This window comes from Engystomops pustulosus, chromosome 7 (assembly GCF_040894005.1).
Source record: "Engystomops pustulosus chromosome 7, aEngPut4.maternal, whole genome shotgun sequence".
NCBI classification, from domain to species: domain Eukaryota; kingdom Metazoa; phylum Chordata; class Amphibia; order Anura; family Leptodactylidae; genus Engystomops; species Engystomops pustulosus.
The window spans coordinates 101,566,700-101,593,188 of record NC_092417.1 but is presented as its reverse complement, the minus strand read 5'-3'; the positions used below and the strand labels follow the sequence as shown (position 1 = coordinate 101,593,188).

At 42.1% G+C, this 26,489-nt stretch overlaps 1 protein-coding gene across 2 annotated transcripts in view; it reads right to left on the bottom strand.

Annotated features, from left to right (window-relative positions):
• The window catches only part of PIEZO1 (piezo type mechanosensitive ion channel component 1 (Er blood group)), a 135,608-nt gene that overhangs the window by 91,181 nt on the left and 17,938 nt on the right, over positions 1 to 26,489 (bottom strand). The window lies entirely within an intron of this gene.

Below are 26,489 nucleotides of genomic sequence, written 5' to 3'. Positions count from 1 at the left end.
TGCGTGTACAATTTATACTTTATGTACAAATTCAATGTGGGATAATATTTTTTTTTCCTGTGCCTTTATTAAAAGCGTCTACACCTTAAACAGCTGTTCCTGCCAAACTCAAATACACACGTATGCTTGGTTCAGTTAAGCATGCCTCTGTTCTCTTTGTGGAAAGGGAAAAATGCAACTGGCCAAGGGGTCTTCTTTCCAAAGTATCAAACATGTACAAAACACCCTCATATCCAGAATACAGCTTGTCCAACAGAATCTAAGACAGGGGTTCTCAACCTGTGGGTCCCCAGCAGGGGTCGCACGACCAAAACACAGGGGTCGCCTAAAGCCATCAGAGCCCCGATTTTATCTTGTTTTGGTTGAAAATACAATATTCTTGTGCATGGTTTGGGGTCACCGCAACATGGGGAACTGTATTGCAGGGTCACAGCATTAGAAAGGTTGAGAACCACTGATCTAAGAGGTCTAGCATGCAATAACCCCATGTGTCATAACACCTGAAGCCCTTAATTAGAATAACTTTTTTCTCTTTAAAAAAAACATTTATTACATACCATTTCAACAAATACGTTTTGTGCTAAACATAAAAGACAATGAAAAATTTAATATGGGTATGACACAAACCACAGAGAAGAGCATCAAATGCAGAGGACAAGGTAAAATGGGTATAGTTTATCAATTTAGTCTGCAACCACAAAATGAACACATCAAATACAAAAAAACTTTCTGGAGAGCGGTGAAGCTGGCAGCCCATATATTGTTTTCCTTCCAGCTAATTTTAGACAAGGCAGTGGTGCACCTAAATAAAGTGCTCCTTCATGTTTATGCCTCTGAAGAGCAAGAACTTTAAAGATTGTTGTGAGATAGTCCTGACCACATGTGGATGCTAATTTAAGACACAATTGGGTAGGCATGCCATTATTATATCTCTTACTATACCCATAAACTAATCTTGGGTTTAAAGGTATAGTTCCACAAATACTTCTCAGAAACAGTATTCTATTGAACACCATCTGGTACCATCAATATAGAAGCTGGGCTGGCACACGATACCCACTAATGGCCAATATTTGCGGTGATACGCTTTAAGTCCTCATACCCAAACGTAACTGTAAAGTTAGTGATTTTACCAAATTATTATATGATATTCCCACTTTGAAAACAAACAACAGAACGATGCCTGCTTTGTGCTGATCGTCCTTTTCTTTCCAAAAATATGGCATTTTCTGTTCTGAAAGTGTTTGACAAATATCTTTCTCACCAGAAGTGAAGTGGGCGGAGACTAATATCTGTCAGTCTATGCCCTCAGACCAAGGCCAGTTAGATTGCCCACAGATCCCATGAGGCCTTGTGTTCTCTCTCAAAGTAATTTAACAGCAAACTCTTCTGGCTCCTGAACCTCTCCCTATTACATGTATAATAGGGAGCCGCAGTCCAGCCAGTACCCCTACTCCACACCACTTTGTATTGTATAGTGTTAAAGAGGGTGTGGTTAGCTGGTTAGGGGTGGGGTTCGGTGAGCAGTCGTTCGCGTAAAACAGCTGGCTCTCGAAGCAGACTCGTTCGCGAATGACATCACTACAGTAAATTCATTTAGTTTCCCACAAGTAAATCCACTGAAAACTGCACAGTGCACATACAGGATGTATATGGTGACAGCCTGGGAGCTTCCATCGCATGGAGGAGCAGCGAACAAGTAAAAGGGGTTAGAAATCATAAGCAAACCAAATTACATGAAGTCTATAGCCTGTGCTGTGTGAGCACTACGGGTTAATAGCTTATCTGCACAGATCTGATAGTGCCAATGACAAAGTGGGGGAAGGAAGCAGCATGAGGGGAGGGAAGAGAGAAGGTTTTGTAAAATCACAGACTTGGATGGAGGGACTGATAGGGAATAGGGAGATCTTGTACCTCACTGCATCTGCATTCACACATCCAGCTCTGCTTCATACACTGTCACATGACCTCCTTCTCTATGAGCAGGGAGCAGCAGCTCCTCCCCTCCCATGCAACCATAGATTTGTTTAACTGATGTTTATACTATGGACTCCAGGGCTCATCAGCAAAGAGAGGAAGCAGCTACTGCAGTAATGAGATAATCTGAGGGGGATAGCTCTGAGGAAGAAACTGCTGCATAGAGGTAACAAAGATAATATGCAAAATTGTTTTACATGCCAACAGCTAGTGATTTGTGAAAATAAAAAAACTTTAGTTACTCTTTAAAATGACAAAGAAATAAAATGTAATGAACTGCATTTTATATATACACAAAAAAAAAATCACAAATAGAGCTTTATTTCTATAGCAACATCATATTCTGCAGCACTGTACAGATCATGGGATATATATATGAATAAAATAAAACATTAAAATCGGTGAATAACAGTCAGATGAAACAATAGGAGTGAGGGCACTGCTCATAAGAGCTTACAGTCTATGAGGACGAAGGGGTCACACAATAGGTGATGATGCTTGTACAATGGTCTAACCATTCTTCAAGGGATAAAATATTTAAATTAATAGATAGCTAAACATATCAATATTTACAGAAGCCAGGGTGCATCGGTCAGAAGAGTAACCTGTTTAATGGTATCATGTGACAAGGGATTTCTTAGACAGGAGGAAAAAAAAAAATCAGCGGAAGTTTAGAGGAAAAAAAAAGTGTGGAGGGGAATAGAGCAAGCTCTCCTTTTCTAACACCCCCTCTACCCCTAGTGTATGGCACAGTCCTCTGGGCAATGCGTCCATTCAAATGGATGACTCTATTGCCCATTGAACAGCATGTGCCCATATGCTACCTGTAGCGAAATAGTACAGTACCATACAACAGAAAAAAATCAGTTCATGTAAAAGGGGTCTTAGTCTGAGGTTTGAGGTAGTGCATTCCAGATAACAGGTGCAGCTCAAGAGAAGTCTTGGAGAAGTGAGGAAGAAAGTAATCTTATATCACTGGTAGATTGATTAGCATGGGCTGACTGAGATGAGGGCAAAGATGGAGGGTGAAGCACTGTGCAGAGATTTATGGATGATGGTATTAATAATGAAAATATTTCAAAAACTGGAAGTTCTAAGAAGAAAACTTTACAAAACAGGACAGTTCTGGGAAGTTATGTATAGTTAATTGTTCATCATGTTTTCTCACAATTTCCATATCATGTTGTGTCTTTGGTAGCTATTATACTACAGACTGTAACTTGCTAATCACTGAGGTTTATTAGTGAAGGGTGTCATTTTAGAATTTTCCACTGTAATTTTCAAAACAGTGTTCAAGTTGAGAAACTTCTCTGAAGTTTAAACTACAGTACATTCCTATCCTAGGAACCGCTAATAAAAATCAAAAGGATAAATCTGGATCTCCTTACATTGACAAGGGTGAGAGCAGTATTAAAAAAAAAATAAAAAAAAATGAAGGACCCTCTTATACCACCATGTCCATGCACATGGCTACATAACAACTCTGTACCAATAGAACATAAACTAATAGGGTCTTCTGTTCCAACTGCTGTATGGGCACACGACCGGGCATAGAAGAGAAGGAGGCGCCATTCTGGGCAGAGTTGTATTATCACATTTTACAGGCTATAAAATGTTTATTTTTTGTTAATGTGGACATATTGGGGCTTATTATTTCCAGGATGAAATACACATTTCAGGTGCATCATTTGGGGGAGGGGGGGGGGGGTTTCAACAGCAAATTGATGAGATTTTGTTAACTCTTTCTTGGTGTGGAATAAGAAAACCATTAATTCCGATTAAGGGTTTTAAGTTTTTGCTTTGTAGGACGTTCGTGTTTTGTTGGAGATTTGCTGTTTTTATATGTAATCTGTGATTTTTATATGTGATGGGGCATTAGGGGATCTTTATACATTTTCTATTTACACCTTTGCCATTCTATTTTGTCCCAGTGTGGGACATGAACAAGTGATCATTCGATCACTTGTTCAATGTAATATACTGCAATACTAATGTATTGCAGTATTTCACCTTAGTCAGCCTGTGCATTCTGCATAGGCTGACAGGCACTGTGTTAGGCACTTACTGCCAGCAGTCCTGGGGACCTTTAGAGGACCCCAGGGCTGCCATGGAAGCAGTCTGCACCTTTGTGCCTTGCACAGAGGATGCCAACCCGCTGGGTGAGTACCTGGCTCTGCTGCATTGATGTCACCGTCACTATGACTGTGGCGTCTAAGGGGTTAAACAGTCACTCGCAATCCCAGCTGTTACTGCGGGAGCCTGGCAGTCACGTACATCTGAGCTCCTATAGCGATCGCACAGGCTCTGCTACTGAGCCCAGGCGATCGCGGAGACGCACATTTGGGCAACTGACCACATTTTCCGACGTACATGTATGTCATAATGCATTTAGGTTCCCCATGGCGTCAGTTAAACGTTACCGGAAATCCATCCAAACTGCATGCAGATTCTGATGAAAATTAACAATCAATTTGAAAATTACTTTACAAAATAACACCCCTTTACAGAAGTATATTAAAAAGTTTGAAATAAAAAAAGATATTGATAAACTCATAGGGAGTTTATCAATAAACTCAGCGGCTCCTCCTTCCCCTTGAATGCAGGGGGAAGAGTGAACAATGGTAACTGCCGGAGATTAGCTTCTAGGGAGTTTCTCCCAGTGCAGTGGTGGCGAACCTATGGCACGGGTGCCAGAGGTGGCACTCTGAGCCCTCTCTGTGGGCACCCAGGCCATCACCCAGCACAAAGGTCACCATTCAGGACTCCTCCTCCTGCAGTCACAGGGAGCCCAGAACGTGCCGTGTTCAGCACTATTTTAAAGTGACTTGAAGTACAGGAGGAGTGGACAGAGCAGGATTATCATTGAAGCCCCTTTTCAGGGCCTGTGATTCATCCTGTTAGAGGGACCTTAGAGGGAATCTACAATAATAATCCACATTGCTCCATCTTTGTACTGTATTGGTGTCTTCGGGACACCAATACGTTCGAGTCTGTGACAGAGCTGGGAGCAATAAGTTACTTTAAATTGGTATTTGGCACTTTGTAAAAATATGTCGCTTTGGGTTGTAGTTTGGGCACTCAGTCTCCAAAAGGTTCGCCATCACTGTCCTAGTGATATCACTATAAGAACAGTGACAATCCTCTGGCAGCTTCAAAATTTTGTGTTTTATTTACATTGAACATACACAAGAATGGTCAATAATCACATAGGAAAGTCCAAATATATCATAACATGTCTGAAATTGAAAAAAAACAAATGTGGTAGGTAAGTCAGATATAGCACATATAGGAGGATAATCACTGCTTTTTATAAGGTAGGATTTAGCCCAAGATGAGGTTCTCCAGTTCCGTAATTCTATTTAAAGTCGAATTTACCACAGGTGCGTTGTTTGTGTGTAAACATGTACTCATACATATCATTGTTACGGAGTTTTAAAATAACTTCCTCAATCAAGTGAATTCTTTTGGTTTTCCAAAGTTGGGAAATAGATTGTTGTATGACATACTAATACAAGCTATTCTAAGTAATACCAAATAAAAGTTCCAAATTCACTTTATGTGTATCAAGAGAATATATAAATGGCAAATAACAAACTTTAATTCGTTAAAAAACACTGATATTCAAGTAGCCCACTGGTCACACAGGACAGAGGTACTCTAAACTTGAGCACCTTTAACAGGACCTTCATGTCCAGCGTTGATTCAAGTTTATAAGCGAGATAACCAGGGGCGTCGCTAGGTCAAAAGATCCGGGGCTCGTGCCCTCTCCCTGGGTCTGCAGGACATCAGGTCCGGTGCCCCAGCATCCTCCCCTCTCTCTCTTCACGATCCTAGTGTGATCCTGTGATGATGTCACGATCACATGACCGACAGGGGGATCTGTGTGTGGGACGTTACACGACAGGGGGATCTGTGTGTGGGACGTTACACGACAGGGGGATCTGTGTGTGGGACGTTACACGACAGGGGGATCTGTGTGTGGGACGTTACACGACAGGGGGATCTGTGTGTGGGACGTTACTGGGGGCTGTGTGAGGACATTTCTTGGGGCGTGTTCACACGTGGCAGTAGGAAGGGCCTAGGTTTGATCTCACATGAGTTTCCAGTGAAATGCATGTGATGTATAACGAGCGCATGGTGTCTTGTATTTGTTTAAATGCAATCGTGTGAGGGCAACCTTGGTGGCACACGTGCCTCTTTGTCTGCATTTGCAAATGCAGACAAAGCCGCACCCACCTCGGCAGGCCGCGGCCCGATCACATCGGCGTTTCTATGGAAGCGATCGGAAACGAGCCGCCGGTGTTTTGCATTAAATTAACACAAAACACCGGTGGCTCGTTCCCGATCGCAGACGTTGCAAACACAAACAAAACGGCACGTGTGCCACCACCCTTACGTGTTTTTGGCCCGTTTTTAAGCTGTCCGTTTTTGAAAACGCATCCGTTTTTGACAGGTTTGATCAATTATCTAAATTCAAACTGGTCAAAAATAAAAAAAAACGTAAAACATTTTTGAGGGGCTGCTTAAAACGGGCCAAAAACGCGTTCAAAATGCCACCTGTGACATCACCCTTACAGTATGTTAGGGGCAGCAGCAGGACAACACTGTCAGGATGCAGTCACACGTTGCAGTTACAATTGCATCACAATCAGTTTTGAGGTGGTTTTAGGTGCAGTTTTGTTAATTTAACGAGTGAAAGACATGAACTGGTGAATTTAAGTTTGAAGGGGAAACCTGCTCCACAAATGTCTTTCACTTGTTAAAATAACAAAACTGCACCCAAAATCACCTCAAAACTGATTGCGATGGATTTGAAACTGCAACATGTGAATGCAACTTCGGAGAACCAAGATTTCGGGACGATTAAGGACATAAGATGTCTGTGGGGTAAACTCCACAGAAAGGAGGAGACGTGGTGATGCCGGGTCTAAGGGTGGTTGCACATGTGGCGTTTTGAACCCGTTTTTAGAAAACACATCCATTTTTGCTAGTTTTTAATTAAGATAATTGGGAAAACCGGACAAAACCGATGCGTTTTTAAACGGACTGAAAACGCATGACTAAAAACGGACTAACAGCAGGTTCAAAACGTCACGTGTGCCACCACCCTAATAGTGAAGTGGACATGTCACCTGCAGTCACTGGATTTAAGTCAGGATTTCTCTTGTGTTGTTATTGGCACAGCCACATGTGAGGGGGTTATATACAGGAGGGGGCATTTCTGAACGTCTGATACACATGCATTGGGGCCCGTGCCCCGGATCTTTTACCACCCTAGCAACGCCCCTGGAGATAACTCTGAATGTTCTAGCACCATTACTAGGAATTACAAGATGGCTACGAGACGATGCTTCCATTTAAACCATGACCATTTACAACACCACACATGGTAAGTTTTTTCATTGGTTCAGGACAGTTTTTCTTACATTCACTGTAATGTTTTGGTCTGATATCTGTAACTCTCACTTTTTCTTTGTCAAATATGGTCAATGGTTATTTGCCTCAGATCTTAGATTTTTTAAACTGATTTTGTCCAGGATTGTCTCTAGTTACCATTTCGTAGTAAGTGACATAGCACAACTCTGTGTTGGAGTGGGTACAGTTCAGGATTTAGAGGGGGAAATTTATTGTTAGATCCGCTCCTTATGACGGTTCTATGTGTGTCTTTGAAGCTCCATTGCCCATCAGATTTATTAAAGTGGCACTGTTGGCAGTGTTCTAATGCCATGTTTGTTGTATTGAATACAATACCAATCAATTGGTTCATGCACACTGAGACGTGAAGACGAAATTCCTGGTCTCCAGTCAGTGCACATGACAGAAGGAGAGCGCTCACCGCGCAAACCCAGGAAATGCTTACTGCGTTGAGCGGATGCGATGGGCAGCAACTACGAGCCTGTGGGAGAGAGAGAGCAACTGGAGTGTATGGGCACAGAGGAGGGATCCAGGAGCAGATGGCCGTTTAGATTTAAAAATGCCCCCCACAGGACTCACCAGTCAATTCTGTCAGGTAACCAGGTAAGCTAAACTAAGTGATTGTAGCAAAACTGTACTTTTCTGAAACAATACACCTTTGGAATATTTATGTAAGACCGGGTTCACAAGTTGTTTATATACATTGTAAGGACACATCCTGACATGACATTACAACATATGGCATAGACGTCGCACAGCGGCTCCTCCTTCCCCTTGAATGCAGGGGGAAGAGTGAACAATGGTAACTGCTGGAGATTAGCTTCTAGGGAGTTTCCCCTAGTGATATCACTATAAGAACAGTGACATCAACAGTGTCTTAGAATATTAATACACGTCACTCCACCATGTCGAACAAAAAACGTAGTAGGTGCACCAGATACCAATCCTTGTTTCAATAAATCGTATAAACTGGGCACTCAGTAGAAATGCAATTGCAAATTATGTTTTATTAAAGCATCACCGATTGGCAATCCACATCTATTTTTTTACGTTTGGGTCTATGTTAGACCTTCTTCAGGGTCAGGATTGCACAATCGGGTTAGATAAGAGTCTTGTGTATTGCGAGACACTGATAGCAATCTGCTTCCTATGCAGTGCCGCAATACACAAGACGCTTATCTATCCCTATTGGGTTGACTTTCTTTTCTTCATCTCTACCCACCAGCAATCCTGTCCCTGAAGGTCTAACAGACCCAAACGTAAAAAAATAGATGTGGATTGCCAATCGGTGATACATAAATAGAAAATATTTGCAACTGAACTTCTTCTGAGTGCTGAGTTTATACGATTTATATCACTGGCGTCTTCTCTCCTGCTAAGCTATGTATCCGCTCAGCGAGACTGGTGGAGGGATGCAATATATTGTATCTGCTACCCGTAGGCTTCTATTGCTTCAGCTGAGTGTATTATGTCGTTCAGCAGGTGGGAGAGGGATGGAATGACAGATTGCTATCTCTTTCACAGTATATGTCATATATTGGTCAGATGGAGGCAACAGCTTTGTCTCTGTCTGCCAGTTCATGAAAATGGGTGTCACTGGTGGTCACCCGTGCTCCTCTGCGCGCCGCCAGCGCTTCTCACCCGTCCCGGCTCCTGGGCTCACTCCCCCTCCCTAAGCTTCTCCAGATTCTACATAAACCTGCCTCTTCCTGCAAGCCTTGCCGGATCTTTGTGCCTTACAGCCTGAGAGAAAGCTTCCTGGTGATTATTCCTGCGTGTTACACAAGTTCCTCCGTGTTGCTGTGTTCCGTGTGCCTGTGTTCCGTTCCCACCTGCTTAGGCTTCCCGTTGCGGACCCCGGATTTGGACTTGACCTTGCATCTCTGCTGCCTGCCCCGACCCTGAGCCTGGACTTGACCCCGAGACTGTCTTTTGCTAAGGTACCACGACCTCGCTGCCACCACGGGTTTAGTCACACCTGTGGAACGACTTGGTGGTATCCTGCCGCAGCAAGTCCAACCCGCTTTGCGGCAGGCTCTGGTGAAAACCAGGTGCCACTTAGACTCCGGTCCCAGGTGTCAGCTAGTTCCATCTCCCGCGGTGGTCCAGAGGATTCACTGATCCGGACAATGGGTACACAAACACAAGTCGGGAGCTTTCCCTGATGTATACACTGGGCATATACTAAAAACAATGCATGAACCCAGCCTAATGGGCTTTGAGAACCCGTTCTTGGTGAAAAATGGGCATCCCGATGACAGATTCCCTTTAAGGTAGATCTCACAAGAATTTATAGAATTTCTCTTGGGGCAGGTTAAATTCGGAGGAAGTTTCAGAAAAGCAAAGAAAAGTGTTGTCTCTGATTTATTTGTCTACATACTGGAGCCCTGAGGTGGTTCAATCCTGTTTGAGTAATTCTGGGATAGACAGTTCCAAGGCATCTAGAGGAATTCTCATTTCCTTAAGGTCTAAAGTGGTTAGGTTTGCAGTGGTTAGTTCATCCCTCAGATTTTGAAGCCCAGAAAGAGGCGATATTTAACGAATGAATGACAAGTTATACAGAATCCTTTCCCAAAGAACTATAGCCAATGAGATCAGCTTCTCTATAATACAGATAGGACCCCATACAGAACAAGACACATTTTTGTTAACGAACACCAAAACAAAAGGGTTAAAAGCCCAACAGTGTTCTGTGCATAATGCCTCAGCTGTTCTTTTATAACACTGCACAACAGCCATAGAAATGAACATCAGTAGCAATGTAAAAGCCCCATCCTCAACATGTTTTACCGTTACACCAAGCAATGGGGTCAGTGGATCACATCCGAATAAATGTATATGAAGGGGTGAATATATAGCTATAAAATCTACAAGACAGATCTAATTATAGAGAACCCGTCAGGAAAAATAACCCCCTAAACTAAACATATTTTCAGAAACTGCCATTTGAAAGCATTACCTCTATCATTCTCCCTCTACGTGCCTGTAAATTTAAGCTATTGGGTCCTAAAACTGTATGCAAATGACCTGTGAGATGTCCAATGAGTCATTATCATATTCAAGCTGTCCAGCTTATTTATGAGTGGCAAGCACAGCCACACCCCCGAGTGCTTGACTGACAGCCTGTATTATGGTGTGAGGTATAATGGTTTAACAGCTCCTCCATGTGCTTCCTGGTGCTGGCGCCCACTGCAGCCTGTGTGTATGAGATACTCCTATACACATGACAGACAGCCTGTGTAATGATGTGAGGTATAATGTTGTAATGTCTCCTCCATGTGCTTCCTGGTGCTGGCACCCCCTGCAGTCTGTGTGTGTATAGGAGAAATACAACAGCTCCGGGCAGCCATGTTATAGCAGAACATGTCAGCTACATGTGTAGCTGATGTCTGTGTCTCACACATGTGTATTATGAGGACAGAGCATGTCAGCAGGTAAAGCACAGACACCAGCCATGCTTTACTATACATTACACACCGACATGAGCAGGGGGAGGAGAGGGAAAGGTAACAGGGGTGACATCACTGCCTCTGACCATGTGACCAGCTTCATTTACATAATAAAGAAAAGATGATTTTATAATGATTAATGTATGAATTGACTAGATCAAGGCTGGGGTGGATCCTTGTGAGCTGCTCCAACAGGTAGTAGTGACAGGACAAGTGACACAGACCTGATGACAAATGTCCTAAAAAGATAAACTATAAAAAAAAGTTTTTGTAACTCTTCTTTAACGGTTTAACAAATAGATCTTCAGGACACAGCATGAATGTTTCTTTTTTGTGTGCATTAACCCCAATGCATAGTCAAAAAAAGTCTTTTAAATGTAAAAGGAGAAAAACAAAACAACTATTTACAGTTAGGCACAAATCTAAAAGAAGCTTTGTTTGGGTTAGAGCTTGTCCTGCTGCTAGAACCTGCAATGTATCAGTGACATTCTGGGCAAGAGATGGAGGAGCAGCATGGGGTCTACACAATGATAGGATGGCCAGAGAAATAAATACATTTACACAAAAAATATGGCAACACACAAATCCCAAGGGAAGTTTTCATGCCATCCTGTCAGGAAATGAAATAGACAGTAAAAAAAATTAAAAAAAATCATACAATCACAGTGTGCGTGGGCTGGAAGGGAAGATGGGGGGGGGGAGAGTTAGTTGGAGGCCTACAAATGTAACACAGAGTGTTTAGGTTTAAAAACAGAGAATGTTTGGTTTGTCCAGTATGTATTTGCTTTTTCTTCTAGCTTGATGTGTGGAGGTACATGGAGTCAGTAGTGATGAGAAAGGAGAGGATAACTGTTACTGCACCCTTGCATGTTTGTCATGTGTTTAAAGGGGTTATCCGGGTTGAAATTTTCTTTTTTTTATGTCCGGGCTGGGGAAGGCTAGTTAACCCTTTCACGACCCGTGACGTAATAGCACGTCACGGGTCGGCCGCGGGTGCATGGAGAGTGCTCACGCGCTGAGCCCTCTCCATAGCCGGTAAGTCTTTGCTGCATATTGCAGCAAAGGCTTACCGGTAACACCCGCGATCGGTGCTAGCACCGATCGCGGGTGTTTTCACCTCGCGTGGGCGCCGCCATCTTTTCGAGGATCGCCGCTCCCCGTGACGTCATCGGGGAGCGGCGATCCGTCGCCATGGTAGCCTCGGGTCTCACGAAGACCCGAGGCTACTTCAGGTTAACCCATGCATTACAATAGTAGTAAAATCCCCATATACTGCCATACTGCAGTATGGCAGTATATGATAGGATCGTGCAGACCCCCTAGGGTTAAAGTACCCTAGGGAGTCTGAAAAGTACTAAAAATAAAAAAAAGTTAAAAAAAAAAAATTATAATAAAAAACCCTAAAAACTCAAATCACCCCCCTTTCCCTAGAACTGATATAAATATAAATAAACAGTAAAAATCATAAACACATTAGGTATCGCCGCGTCCGAAAATGCCCGATCTATCAAAATATGATAACGGTTTTTCACTGCGTTTAATCCCGTAACGGAAAATCGCGCCCAAAGTCGCAAATGGCACTTTTTTTGTCATTTAAAAAAATTAAAAAATTCTATAAAAAGTGATCACAAGGTTGTACAGTCCTAAAATTGATAACATTGTAAATGTCATCAAAATCCGTAAAAAACGACACCACCCACAGCTCAGTACACCAAAGTATAAAAAAGTTATTAGCGCCAGAAGATGGCAAAATCCCCAAAAAAATTTTTGTACAGGAGGTTTTAATTTTTTTAAATGTATGAAAACATTATAAAACCTATACAAATTTGGTATCCCCGTAATCGTACCGACCCAAAGAATAAAGTAGACGTGTCATTTGGGGCGCACAGTGAAATCCGTAAGATCCAAGCCCACAAGAAGGCGACACAAATGCGTTTTTTTACCAATTTCACTGCATTTGGAATTTTTTTCCCGCTTCCTAGTACACGGCATGGAATATTCAATACCATCTCTATGAAGTGCAATTTGTTACGCAGAAAATAAGCCGTCACACAGCTCTGTACATGGAAAAATAAAAAAAAGTTATGGATTTTTGATCATGGGGAGTAAAAAATGAAAATGAAAAAACAAAAAAGGGCCAGGTCCTGAAAGGGTTAAACATAATAAACATGTACTTACCCCCTCCGGCGCCGCCGATGTCCCGCGCCGCGGTCCCTTCGATCCGTGCCCCTGTTTGTTTACAGGGGCACGGAAGCCGCGCACAGGGAGCTTCCGGTCCACGATGTGGACGGCTCCTCCCATGCGTCCCTAACTCTCAGCGTTGTAAGCGCTGAGAGATGGTGCGCATGGGAGCTTCCGGCCGGCCGGAAGCTCCCTGTGCGCCGGTGTAATGAAACCGGCGCACAGAGAAGACGGGCCGCGGCGCGAGACATCGGCAGCACCGGAGGAGGTAAGTACATGTTTATTATGTTTAACTAGCCCTCCCCAGCCCGGACATAAAAAAAAATTTAAACCCGGATAACCCCTTTAACAGAAAGGGGAACTTCAGCGTCTTCATGAGAACTGCATCTCCCTTGGCCTGTGTCTATAGCTCTGACACACTCAGGACAAAACCCTGCCTCAGATAGCAGATCATGGACCCCTGAGGGAGGCGGCTGATTGCCAGTAGTAGACTTGCCAAATGCTGGCAAGTCCTCATTACCTGAAAATCAATTACATCAGTGTCTTTAAGACAGCAACGTAATTGACAGACTCATAGCTTTGCATGACACAGACCGGCGTGACGTCATTATGTGCGACAACCTATCACTAAACATTAGACGCGCTGCCAGCAGGAGAAGAGGAGGAAGCAACCAGGAGTGCTGGAGGAAAGTATTAGATCTATTATTACAAGAGCCCTGCCCTTATATACCTTTATATGGGTGCAGAAACCAATATGGTGGGACTATAGATGTGCCCATCTGCCACTATTGAGAGAGAGTGATCATAACCTCTCATACTATACGGCCCGACAAGAGCACTTATTTTCCATTTCTCTGCTCAGCTTTTCTATGTAGTCCAGGCGGTTTCCAAAAGACTTTCAGCTATGGTGCCCATTCACATCTTTACATTTCCGCATGTTTAAAAACATGTAAATGGAAATACTGAAAGGTTCTAGTAAAGCTGTAATTTTTCTATGAGTCTTCAGAAAACATGACAAAACAGCATTTTGCTTGACAAACAACCATTTGTAGGGAATAAAGGCAAGTTTGGAGAATTTTTAATTTTTGTAGGCTTTTTTTTGTTACTTAAATATTTGTTTTTTGCAAGAAAAAGTATATATAAACATGTGTCATTTTCTTGGTCTGCGGAATACTTTCAAAATGCAGAGTGTTCTGGAGTTTACAGTTATGGTCACAGAAGCAAGAACAGCAACGCCACTGATAAAAGTCATTGTTCTTGTGACCACTGAGGCAACAGATATTTCATCTCTGGCTCAGTTGAAATATTTTCATGGACGTGAAAGTCAAATATCAGATTGATGTGGTTCTGATACGCCCCCATCCCCTAAAATCAACTGTTTAAATATACAGCAGCCACTAGATGAGGGATATGGTGTCTTCATTGTTCACTGTATTATATTAGTGCTGCTTGATTTTTTAGTACTTGCCCATTCTTCTGAATGGGCAATTTGTCTCATCAAATGAGAAACCTCCGGCCTGAAAAAGAGAACTGGAATACACAAGAGCAGATCTGCAAGCAAATGCTCTGTGAGGGTGCCGGACTCAGACTGTTCTTATATTAAAGTATTAAAACCCCTTTTGCGTGTACAGCACAATTCCTTTTATACAAATCCTAATGTACTGAAATTCCAATAGCAGGAAACCTTAAGGAATTTTACTACCACACTACCTTTTGGACTGTAAAAGGAGCTGAACATCAAACACTAAGGGGTCTGTTAGGAGAAGTCCAACACGTAGACTCGTAGACAGAGGATCTGTCCTGAAGACCACCAAGACATCCTGTCATCCTTCTACACAAACACTTACAGCCTGTACAACCTCATACACTCCACACCTTACAACCATTCCCTACATATCACACTGTTTACGTTTCAGATCTCCAAAAGGAAATCAAAATGTGAATCTTCTGTATAAAATACACATTCAAAAAAAAATAAAAAATAAAAAAAAAATAAAAAAAAGCACACAGGCACACATGGAAACACAGCACAACATTCTGTAACCCCCTCCCCACAGAGGCTGTACTGTTCTATAGAATATTTTCCTGGTGTAAGACAGGAAGATGGAAAATTCCTATGTCCTATGTGTCAGGGGGCAGCTTGCCATTAGTACTAAACTCTGCAATCCCCACCCAACAAACAACACCCATGCACCTATTGTAAGACATCTGGCAGCAATACATTTTTGTATTAACCATGCTGAGGGCATCCGCAATAAATAAAATCAGTCAGGAAATGCTATGCCCTGGGAAAAAAGCGTTTGTTTCAATTATTACAAATCCCAGTCTCACAAATAGTATCCCGGAACCTGGTAACCTCCATTTTGTATGGTGAATACAGAATAATAAAATGTGTCACAATGTGGTCATGACATACACAGACATTGAGAAATACATCTCTGACAGACTCTCACATGCTAGTCACACAGGCACTGTCAGCCCTGAGGCAAAAACTGAGTAGCAATATGGAGTCTTCACAAATTTGTCTTGTGGCTGTTCTGTCACATCACACCACTTAGAGGCAATATGTTTTCCTCCTGTAATACTGCATATATCAGATATGTGTGTGGTATTTCAGTTCTGATTTCCACAATGGATTTCTTAAATTACCTTAATCATGCCCAATGTCCATATGTGACAAACAAACAGAATGTAACATTTATCTGCTCTCAAATACTCAGGCAGGGAATCCCTTATCAGCTCTAATATACCAATAATTCAGACTCATACACTCAGGCAGGGTATCACTTATCAGCTCTAATATACCAATAATTCAGACTCATACACTCAGGCAGGGAATCACTTATCAGCTCTAATATACCAATAATTCAGACTCATACACTCAGGCAGGGTATCACTTATCAGCTCTAATATACCAATAATTCAGACTCATACACTCAGGCAGGGAATTGCTTATCAGCTCCAATATACCAATAATTCAGACTCATACACTCAGGCAGGGAATTGCTTATCAGCTCTAATATACCAATAATTCAGACTCATACACTCAGGCAGGGAATTGCTTATAAGCTCTAATATACCAATAATTCAGACTCATACACTCAGGCAGGGAATTGCTTATCAGCTCCAATATACCAATAATTCAGACTCATACACTCAGGCAGGGAATTGCTTATAAGCTCTAATATACCAATAATTCAGACTCATACACTCAGGCAGGGAATTGCTTATCAGCTCTAATATACCAATAATTCAGACTCATACACTCAGGCAGGGAATTGCTTATAAGCTCTAATATACCAATAATTCAGACTCATACACTCAGGCAGGGTATCACTTATCAGCTCTAATATACCAATAATTCAGACTCATACACTCAGGCAGGGTATCACTTATCAGCTCTAATATACCAATAATTCAGACTCATACACTCAGGCAGGGTATCACTTATCAGCTCTAATATACCAATAATTCAGACTCATACACTCAGGCAGGGTATCACTTATCAGCTCTAATATACCAATAATTCAGACTCATACACTCAGGCAGGGTATCACTTATCAGCTCTAATATACCAATAATTCAGACTCGTACACTCAGGCAGGGTATCACTTATCAGCTCTAATATACCAATAATTCAGACTCATACACTCAGGCAGGGAATTGCTTATCAGCTCCAATATACCAATAATTCAGACTCATACACTCAGGCAGGGAATTGCTTATCAGCTCTAATATACCAATAATTCAGACTCATACACTCAGGCAGGGAATTGCTTATAAGCTCTAATATACCAATAATTCAGACTCATACACTCAGGCAGGGTATCACTTATCAGCTCTAATATACCAATAATTCAGACTCATACACTCAGGCAGGGAATTGCTTATCAGCTCTAATATACCAATAATTCAGACTCATACACTCAGGCAGGGAATTGCTTATAAGCTCTAATATACCAATAATTCAGACTCATACACTCAGGCAGGGTATCACTTATCAGCTCCAATATACCAATAATTCAGACTCATACACTCAGGCAGGGAATTGCTTATCAGCTCCAATATACCAATAATTCAGACTCATACACTCAGGCAGGGTATCACTTATCAGCTCTAATATACCAATAATTCAGACTCATACACTCAGGCAGGGTATCACTTATCAGCTCTAATATACCAATAATTCAGACTCATACACTCAGACAGGGCATTGCTTATCAGCTCTAATATACCAATAATTCAGACTCCTATACTCAGGCAGGGAATTGCTTATCAGCTCTAGTTTACCAATAATTCATAAATTCAGTATTTGAACACCCACTAGAAAAAAGGGTCTGTACATAAGCAATACAATATGCGTTTAGAAACTAGAGTTTTCAAAGTCTACGTAATGAGCATAGGAAAACCTGGATCCTTAATATCATATAGGTGAAGGTCCAACACCCAGTAGTCTCACAAATCAGAAGTTCTCGGGAGCTGGTTTACAGAGAATGGAACTAGAAGCAGACAGCTTCATTCTGAGAGTAGTGGTTGAAACAACTTTTTGCAGAATAGCTCCCTCCCATTTAAAGGTAAAATGACCTGGTCAGACCCCTACACAGAGAATAGAGCTCTCCGCTTCCCATTTCATTCTCCGTTTATAAACTGCTGAGATTAGATTATGTGGGGCTGCTGGGTTTTGAATCCCACCAATCTGTGAGTGAGCAGTATGGTGGCTCAGTGGTTAGAAGTGGGTTCAAGTCCGATCCAGGTCAACATCTGCAAAGAGTTTGTATGTTTTCTGTATTTGCGTGGGTTTCCTCCGGTTTCCCCCCCACATTCCAAAACATACTGGTAGGTTAAAGGGCACCTACCACCACGAATCTACCTATAAAGGTAGATCGGGTGGTAGGTGGATGTATGGGACGTGAGGATAGCCCTTTTTAGAGCTAATCCTCACGTCCCCGCTAGCATACCATAAACTTTATTGCCCTAATATGTTAATTTAATTAAGCGGCTACCGGGGCGTGGAGTAGCCGGACACGAGGCTACACGGCGCGGCTACTCCACGCCCCAGTAGCTGCTTTCCCCCGCCTACCCTGTGATCTTCGGCGCGCAGCTCCTGGCAGCTGCGCGCCCTCGTCCGAGAAGCCGGAGTTCTGCGCATGCGCAGTAACTCCGGCCTCGTTCCCGAGATCGCGCATCTTGGCCGGAGTTACTGCGCATGCGCAGAACTCCGGCTTCTCGGACGAGGGCGCGCAGCTGCCAGGAGCTGCGCGCCGAAGATCACAGGGTAGGCGGGGGAAAGCAGCTACTGGGGCGTGGAGTAGCCGCGCCGTGTAGCCTCGTGTCCGGCTACTCCACGCCCCGGTAACCGCTTAATTAAATTAACATATTAGGGCAATAAAGTTTATGGTATGCTAGCGGGGACGTGAGGATTAGCTCTAAAAAGGGCTATCCTCACGTCCCATACATCCACCTACCACCCGATCTACCTTTATAGGTAGATTCGTGGTGGTAGGTTCCCTTTAAGTAGATTGTGAGCCCCATGGGGACAGGGACGGATTTGGCGAGCTCTGTGTGCGTTATGTTAAAGGAATTATTATCTATTCTATAGACAGGCTATCAATATTTTACACCAGGACAGACCATTATTATAGAACGATTATCAGTAGATTGGTGGTGGTGCAGCATCCACTTATCAGATGCATTGTCTACCACACAGTGGATACAACACAACCAAACTGTACATCCAGGTGAACAGATACTTTGTGCACCTGGATATACAGTTAAAATTGGTAATCGCATGGGAACAAAAGTATACAGTGGGATTAAAAGAATAAAAAGTAAAGTAAAAAAAATGTACTCCCCCATCCTCTTCCCTTCTCAAAAGGGATTATAGGAGAACAACAAGTTTCATGTTCCCTAAGTATGTTCAACTGAAAATGGATTCTCTTCAAAGTTATGTCCCTTTGAATGTATTGACACAAAGAATAAATAATTTATTTCAAAAACTGTACACTGCATCATGTAGAATAAAGGCAATAAATAAAGGGTTACCATTTCCTTTTCTCCATGGACAACACCTTTAAGTGTAATATGAGAAATACAAAAAGTTTTCATTCTATTTTGTTGAAGAAAACAGCCTTCTTGTTCCTTTAAGAACAATGGATACAAGCTTCTAGCTGGCCATACACATGTATCAAGGTTTTCCAGCCTTGTTGAGACAGCATGACATCTGATGTGTATGAAGGTGTCCTCACCACACACCCCTCAGCAACAGATGCCAGGAGAAAGTAGCATCTGGCTGTTGCATTTCAAGTCCAATCATTCAGCTCCCATATTTAGAAAAAGAAGGGGGGGGTGGAGATGTTCAGGAGGGGTAAGTGATGACCAAATAAGTGTGCGGTCATGTGGTGCATTCTGGATACATTTATGAACGCATTGAAAGTGCATGCATTTTTGCATGTTTACTATGGTTGGCTTGAATCTGTTTTTTTTTTGGGGGGGGGGAAGTGTAAAGAGGCATGTTTACATTTTCACAGCTGCTTACACTTCCAGAAATGAAGAAAAACTGATAACGGATGTATGTATTATACTTCCTCAGTGGTCGCTCTTTAAAGGGAACCTACCACCACGGATCTACCTATAAAGGTAGATCGGGTGGTAGGTGGATCTTTAGGACGTGAGTCCTTTTAAGGGCTAATCCTCACGCCCCCGCAATTTATTCCCCTAATATGTACATTTTCTAAAGAGGCTATTGGGGTGTGGAATAGCCGGAGCCGAGGCTACGCGGCGCGGCTACTCCACGCCCCAGTAGCCTCTTTGTTCCTCCTACCAGAAATCCAGAACAGCAGGTTGGCGGAGCTACGCACCAAAGAGGAGGGAAAAAGAGGCTACTGGGGCATGGAGTAGCCGTGCCATGTAGCCTCAGCTCCATCTATTCCACTCCCCAGTAGCCTCTTTAGAAAAGAGGGGAATAAAAGTTATTAAAAATTTGAGGGGACGTGAGGATTAGCCCTTAAAAAGGGCTATCCTCATGTCCTATAGATCCACCCACCACCCGATCCACATTTATAGGTAAATGTGTGGTGGTAGGTTCCCTTTAAGCCACCAAAAATAAGAAAACTGCATTTTGCAGATAACTGCTGCAAGGGCATTCTTGCACACCACAAAATATAAAAGGAAAAAGAAAAAAATTACAAATAACAAACATACCTTTAGCAAAGAAGATTATAAAAAAAAAAAAAAAAAAAAAAAACACACACAAAGCCCCAAGCTATACATATTTCATAGTTCATGTAAGAGCTGTGAATACTGCCTCCGACTTAGGATTTGAGTAATAGTCCAAAAGTTTTGAACAACACAGCCCTTGACAGAATTCTGAGAACCCTTTGAAAACCCTGCACAGAGTGACAGAACGGTTTTCATTTGTATTTTGGTAAACACTTTAAAGGGGTTATCTGGGTTTAAAAATTTTTTTATGGCCGGGCTGGGGAGGGCTAGTTAAACATAATAAACATGGACTTACCTCCTCCGGCGTCGCCGATGTCCCGCGCCGCGGTCACTTCGATCCGTGTCCCTGTAAACAAACAGGGGCACGGAAGCCGCGCACAGGGAGCTTCCGGTCCGCGTTGTGGACAGTTCCTCCCATCCGTCCCTATCTCTCAGCGTTTTAAGCGCTGGGAGATGGTGCGCATGGGAGCTTCCGGACGGCCGGAAGCTCCCTGTGCGCCCTTGTACTGAAACCGGCGCACGGAGAAGACGGGCCGCGGCGCGGGACATCGGCAGCACCGGAGGAGGTATGTACATGTTTATTATGTTTAAATAGCCCTCCCCAGCCCGGCCATAAAAAAATTTTAAACCCGGATAACCCCTTTAATTTCAACTTAAACCATTATTCTGGAGCTTTTTTGAGGCATGCCCCCACACATTGACAGGACCTGATCAGTACTGGCGAAGACAAACAACAACACCCAAATGTCATATTCAGAAATATACAGGAGGAATAACAGTGAAAAGTCACTTAACTATGGGAAAAGATGCTTCAAAAGAGTTTTCCCATGAAAATAAAAATATGTCGGACGGATGTCCTGACGGAAATGTAAAGAGAACCTGCCATTGAAATTAACCTACCCAAAATAAATGCAAAAATGATTAAAAAGCATTGTCCTTATGCCTAAACGGTTCCTGTCCATGGCAGGTGAGTACATGCAATGTTAAAATAAAAAACAGTTTGTAAACTTATATGGAAGTCACCTGATGTGAGTCCAATGAGGCCCTGCATATTAAGTGGTTACTGCACTGCCCAACTGCAGCTGTATGGATCATTGACAGAGAGCTCTGTTACATCATTGGGCACGTAAAGTCATGTGGCCAGGGTCATGTCATGTCATCTAAGGTCCTGTAACATCTGCAAAGTCTACCCGATGCATGCATCTGATCGTATGGAAGCAGAGCATGCCTCCATTTACTTCTGCACCTCCCCATCTCCCATGGAGGCTGTTGTGATTTTGTGTCATCAGATATATACATGAGGTAGATGTTGCAGATGCAACAGGGCCTTAGATGACATCACCTTGGTCACATGACATGCTGAGAAGAGCAAAGGAGCAGGACACACCCCACCTGATGCCAGAGAATATAGCATAAAGGTGATTTATAAGGAAGGGAAACAATATTTTCCAATATAGAAGGTTGCCAGTTAAAAGGGCTCTATGGCAACCTATCACTAGCTGTATTTGTGAAAATGTGGTGACCTTTCAGCTGCTTTACATAGTGGCAATACAGCACTGTAGTTGAAGTTTCATTACAGCCATAATAGAGCAAGCTACTGTACTACACAATAAAAATGCAGTATGGCTGAATACACTGCCAAATATAGTCCATAAGGTAGATTCAACAAGTACCGTAGTTTCTGCATTTTAATATAACTCATGCACTGATCTCTGAAAGACAGCTGGTGGCTATATTATGATTTATATTTAGATTATTTCCAATTGTTCGGCAATGTTCAGTGAATCAATTAGATGCTAAAAAGTTAATAGGCAGAGAATCATAATGAATAAAACTTTATGCCACAAATACTTTTTGTTATAAAGTGGCAGTTCTATTATCTAAATTAACTCTTCTGACACGTCAACATTTCCCAAAACAAGAAGACAAACAAGCAGTATATAATCTATAAATGGTGTCTACAGCTGCGGTTTTCAAAATACAAACCCCTATGACCTCTAGGTGCAGGGAAACATCACTTATAACTCCACTGGCCTATGTAAGGGGCACTGAAAGCCCTATTTCCAAATCCACTGGGGTAATATAGGTGCAGTTTAGCGAACATAAGACAATGGTTCATTTATTTTTGTGTAGCTTAGATTTTTCCATATGATTACAATGGTGCACATGGTAAATAAGGAAGTATCAAACGTGATCTATAACAAATGGTAGAATTTTCAAGAGCAGATACCTAAGAAAGTGCTGGTTTTGTCCATAGGCTATATTTGAAATTAAAGTTGAGACACAAACTAAGGTTCTGCTGCAATACCAGACACAATCCATAAAAGAAAAAAAATAAAATAAAAGAAGAGTGGATCTGTTGAGGAGGGGCATAAAATCCATTGTTTTACTACCTGAGGCACAGGTGGTCTCTCTCTTCTCCAAGTCTGTATAAGAATCTCAATAGCATTATATATACTATTCCATAAGTTCTTCCTTGCTCTCTACAAACCTTCTCATTTATAGAAAACTAGACAAACACAGGTCACTAAATAGTGCTGAATGTGTTAAGAGTTTTTTGGCAACTCCAGGCATCAGTAATGGGATTAGCAGTGAAGGGAATTCTTTGCCAAGTGGAGAACGCCATGGAACAACAGCAGTGGTTCTTATACGGAGGTGTACGCCTGGTTTATATACACTGTTTGGGGTATGAGAACATGAAGGATTTAGACCCAGGCAGTTAAGTGACAGGAAGAAGGGGTGGCAGGTAAATTGCTGCACAATGTTGACTGAAAAGGAAATCTGAACAATGCAAAAGGGAACTATTGCAAAACGCAGCTATCCGATAAAGAAGAGAACGATGATTGTTGCGGAGAAGAACATAAATAAACATTTGGAAAGCAACCAAATATTGTAACAAATATGAATTATATAGTAAAAATTTTAACAATAAGGTAGTATGACTCAACCAGAAAGGAAGAGAGTCATTTATATAGTTTATTTCCCAAGAACGCAAGATGACATTCTGTAGAAGTAAAGATAAAATATACATCTCTGCTGACCTGTCCACTCTCTCCATGGTCAGTGGCACACAGGTCTGAAATACTCTCAGAGGTGCTACAACCTTCATGTGTGTGATAAATAGCTGCCATCATTCGGCTTTGGTCGCAAGCAGACTTATACAATAGAAATGGGAGAGCCTCATTATTATGGCTTTAGAAGAACAACTCTGACATGATGAGGGTGATTGTTTGTCTAAGATATAGGTATGGGCCACGTAAGGAGAAAAGTTTCAATAGGCAGGATTTATTAGGTCGAGTTGAATCTATACAAATCAGAAGAAAAACAAGATCTACTGAGGTGGTACAGGTTGCATGTTGGATTGTCGTAAAGGACATACTCGTTTAGGCTTCCATTTCTTTGAATAAACTACTAATGTCATCCTTTTATTCTTTATCCAAAGCTCCTTTCTGAATGGAACCTTCTTGAGCCTCATCCATGAAAGGCAATCGGTGAACATAATGAAGATAAACACTCTTGTGGTTGACATGAAGCATGCTCCCATTAATGGAACAATGACTTGTCAGATCTGCTGCTCTGAGAACACAACCTCAAAATCCTGATTAAACAATTGGAAATGATCTACTCACACTCTCTCAGACAGAAGAAGGTGACAACACAGTTCAATACAGAACTGCATCCCTCTTCCTTGCACATGAACAGGTCAAACTAGTTTGTATCAAGACCAGCAATAATCACTAAAAGATAAGATACTGAAGCTCAGGGATTTTCAGGCTCGACATTCATTGCTATGATGTAAAAGTTTATACAAAACAAAACATTTTGAGGTTTAAATCTTACTGGCAAGGTTAAAGTATACTAAGCACTAACTGTATTGAAGTAGTAGATGGGCCTTTTGTAATTAAGATTTATAGATTTTTTATTCTTTATAAGCAAACATGGATTTTTTTTTTTCAAACAGTTAGAACTCAGCTTTCATTTTCCCACAGCAATTTATAAAATGAAAGCTCTGTTCTGATTGGTTGCCATTGGTAACTTGAACAGTGCTGCTATCAGACAGTACTGATAGTTCACACTCAAATCCGGTCTAAAAAAAACTGTAAAAGAAAAATAATTAAAATAGAAAAGATAGAAGAAGCAGTGTATCACCAAATCAGATGAAACTGAAGCAGCAATGTACCTGCAATTTATAAACACAACCATTAACGATTAGCAGATAAAGGGGTTTTACAGATTATTTTATTACAAAAGAGCCTGGCCACAAACCAGGGCCGGATTATAGGCGGGGCTCCCTCCCTGGGGCCCCCACCAGGTGACAATGTCAGTCAGACAATTGTAAGTTTAATTTTTTAATACAGTGTGGCTTTGGGGCTCCTAGATAGTGCCGCAGCACATTGCTCCCAAGACAGGTGGGGTCAGTCAGCTCACAGCAAGCTGTGCAGCGCTGGCCGCTGTGCCACAAGTCCCAGACAGTCAGCTGTGAGCCGACTGTCACTGGCTGGAGCAATGCTCGGCAGCGGTGCAGTCCCAGTCTTGTGCGGGCTGAGGTGTTTGTTACATGAGACTGCATGTCTGGTGGGGGCTGATGTGTATGAGACTCATACACATGTCTGGTGTGGGCTCAGGTGTAATTACATGGGACTGTATCTAGTGTGGGCTGAGGTGTATGTTACATGGGATTACATTTCTGTTGAGCTGAGGTGTATGTTACATGGGACTGCATGTCTTGTGCGGGGTGAGGTGTATGTTACATAGGACTGCATGGCTGGTGGGGACTGAGGTGCATATAGATGTGTTAGTGAGGGTGAGGCGGCTGTATGTAGATGTATTACTGGGGGGGGGGGGGGGGGGTTAGCGGCTGTATGTAGATGTATCACTGTGGAGATAGACATCCTCCTGCTCATTATCTACTACACATGCTACATTCAGTGGGGGCCTCCACCAGATTTTGTGCCCAAGGTCCCCCCACCAAGCTTAATCTATCCCAGCTACAAAAAGGTGGATAACTTGTAATCACTTGTCCCTGGTACTATTTACTTGGAGATGCACTTTACCTGTCAGCAGAAACTGAGCTTTAAAAAAAAAAAAAAAAAAGCACTACTTAACAGCTTCCAGATCATGTTTCCTTCATTACCCAGTGTGGTTGCATCATCAATCAACTTTTAAGTGAGATGTAAAATAGTGGTATAAAGTCAGGGACAGGGACATCACTGTCTGGGACATGATATTAGTGGCAACAGACTTTATACAACCAATTTACATCTCACTTCAAAGTTGATTTTTCTGGGTGATGTCACCACACGGGACCGTGAAATAAAAATTACATTGAAGGTGTTATTCTGGTTCTTAACACACTGGTAGCAGTTTATCAGGCTAATTTGTGCTGACAGGTTTCCTAAGTAGTTTTCATTTGAAGTAAGAACACTCAGACTTCTGGAACCTTCCAAAAATATGACTGAAACAGGTCCCAGGTACAAGGTCAACTCCTCATTTATACTAGAAAAACAATATACATATATTTTCAAAACAGAAAATATCCGATGGATTTACAAGGCCAATGATAAAGCCAGGTGATCCGTACACCATGGCAAACAGATGAAAGCTGTACCTATCCCTTTTTTGTGATGTGTATCCATTGCCGCTTCCTGTCGTGACAGTTTTATCTCAGGTAAATAGTGAGTGGCACACAGCACTATAGTACTATACACGTATCAGGAGTTTTCCTTTCATAATCCACCAGACTATGTGTAAATACTCACAGCTGCTGAAGACACATTTGTGTGTCCAAGAGCCCAATGATGTGATAATCTGTTTTGGATGGAAGAAATATTTTGTTTTGGAGAAAACATTACCACTGGATTGTCATAAGACAACAAAAGGGGCACAGAAATAATTTGCCAGAAAAGTAACTGCAACCTTCAGCATGCTCTAGATAAGTCCGAAGATTTCTTATATTTTTCAAAATCATTTACTGAGAAGTGATGACAGATTACCATGAAGTCTTATGAATGGAAAGGAGTATCATGTGTGATTAAGCAATTGCAAGCATAGATTCTTTGTAGCTGCACTTCATTCAAATACTGATTACGGTATATGTGATATAGAACATTATATGCTGTATGCTGCAGGGGGATGTGACCAATGCATTTCCCACCCTCTGCTTATACCCGAGTCATTAGGTTTTTTTGTGTTAAAATTTGGGGTCCCTGCTTATACTCAGTTTGGCTTATCCTCAAGTACATACGGCAT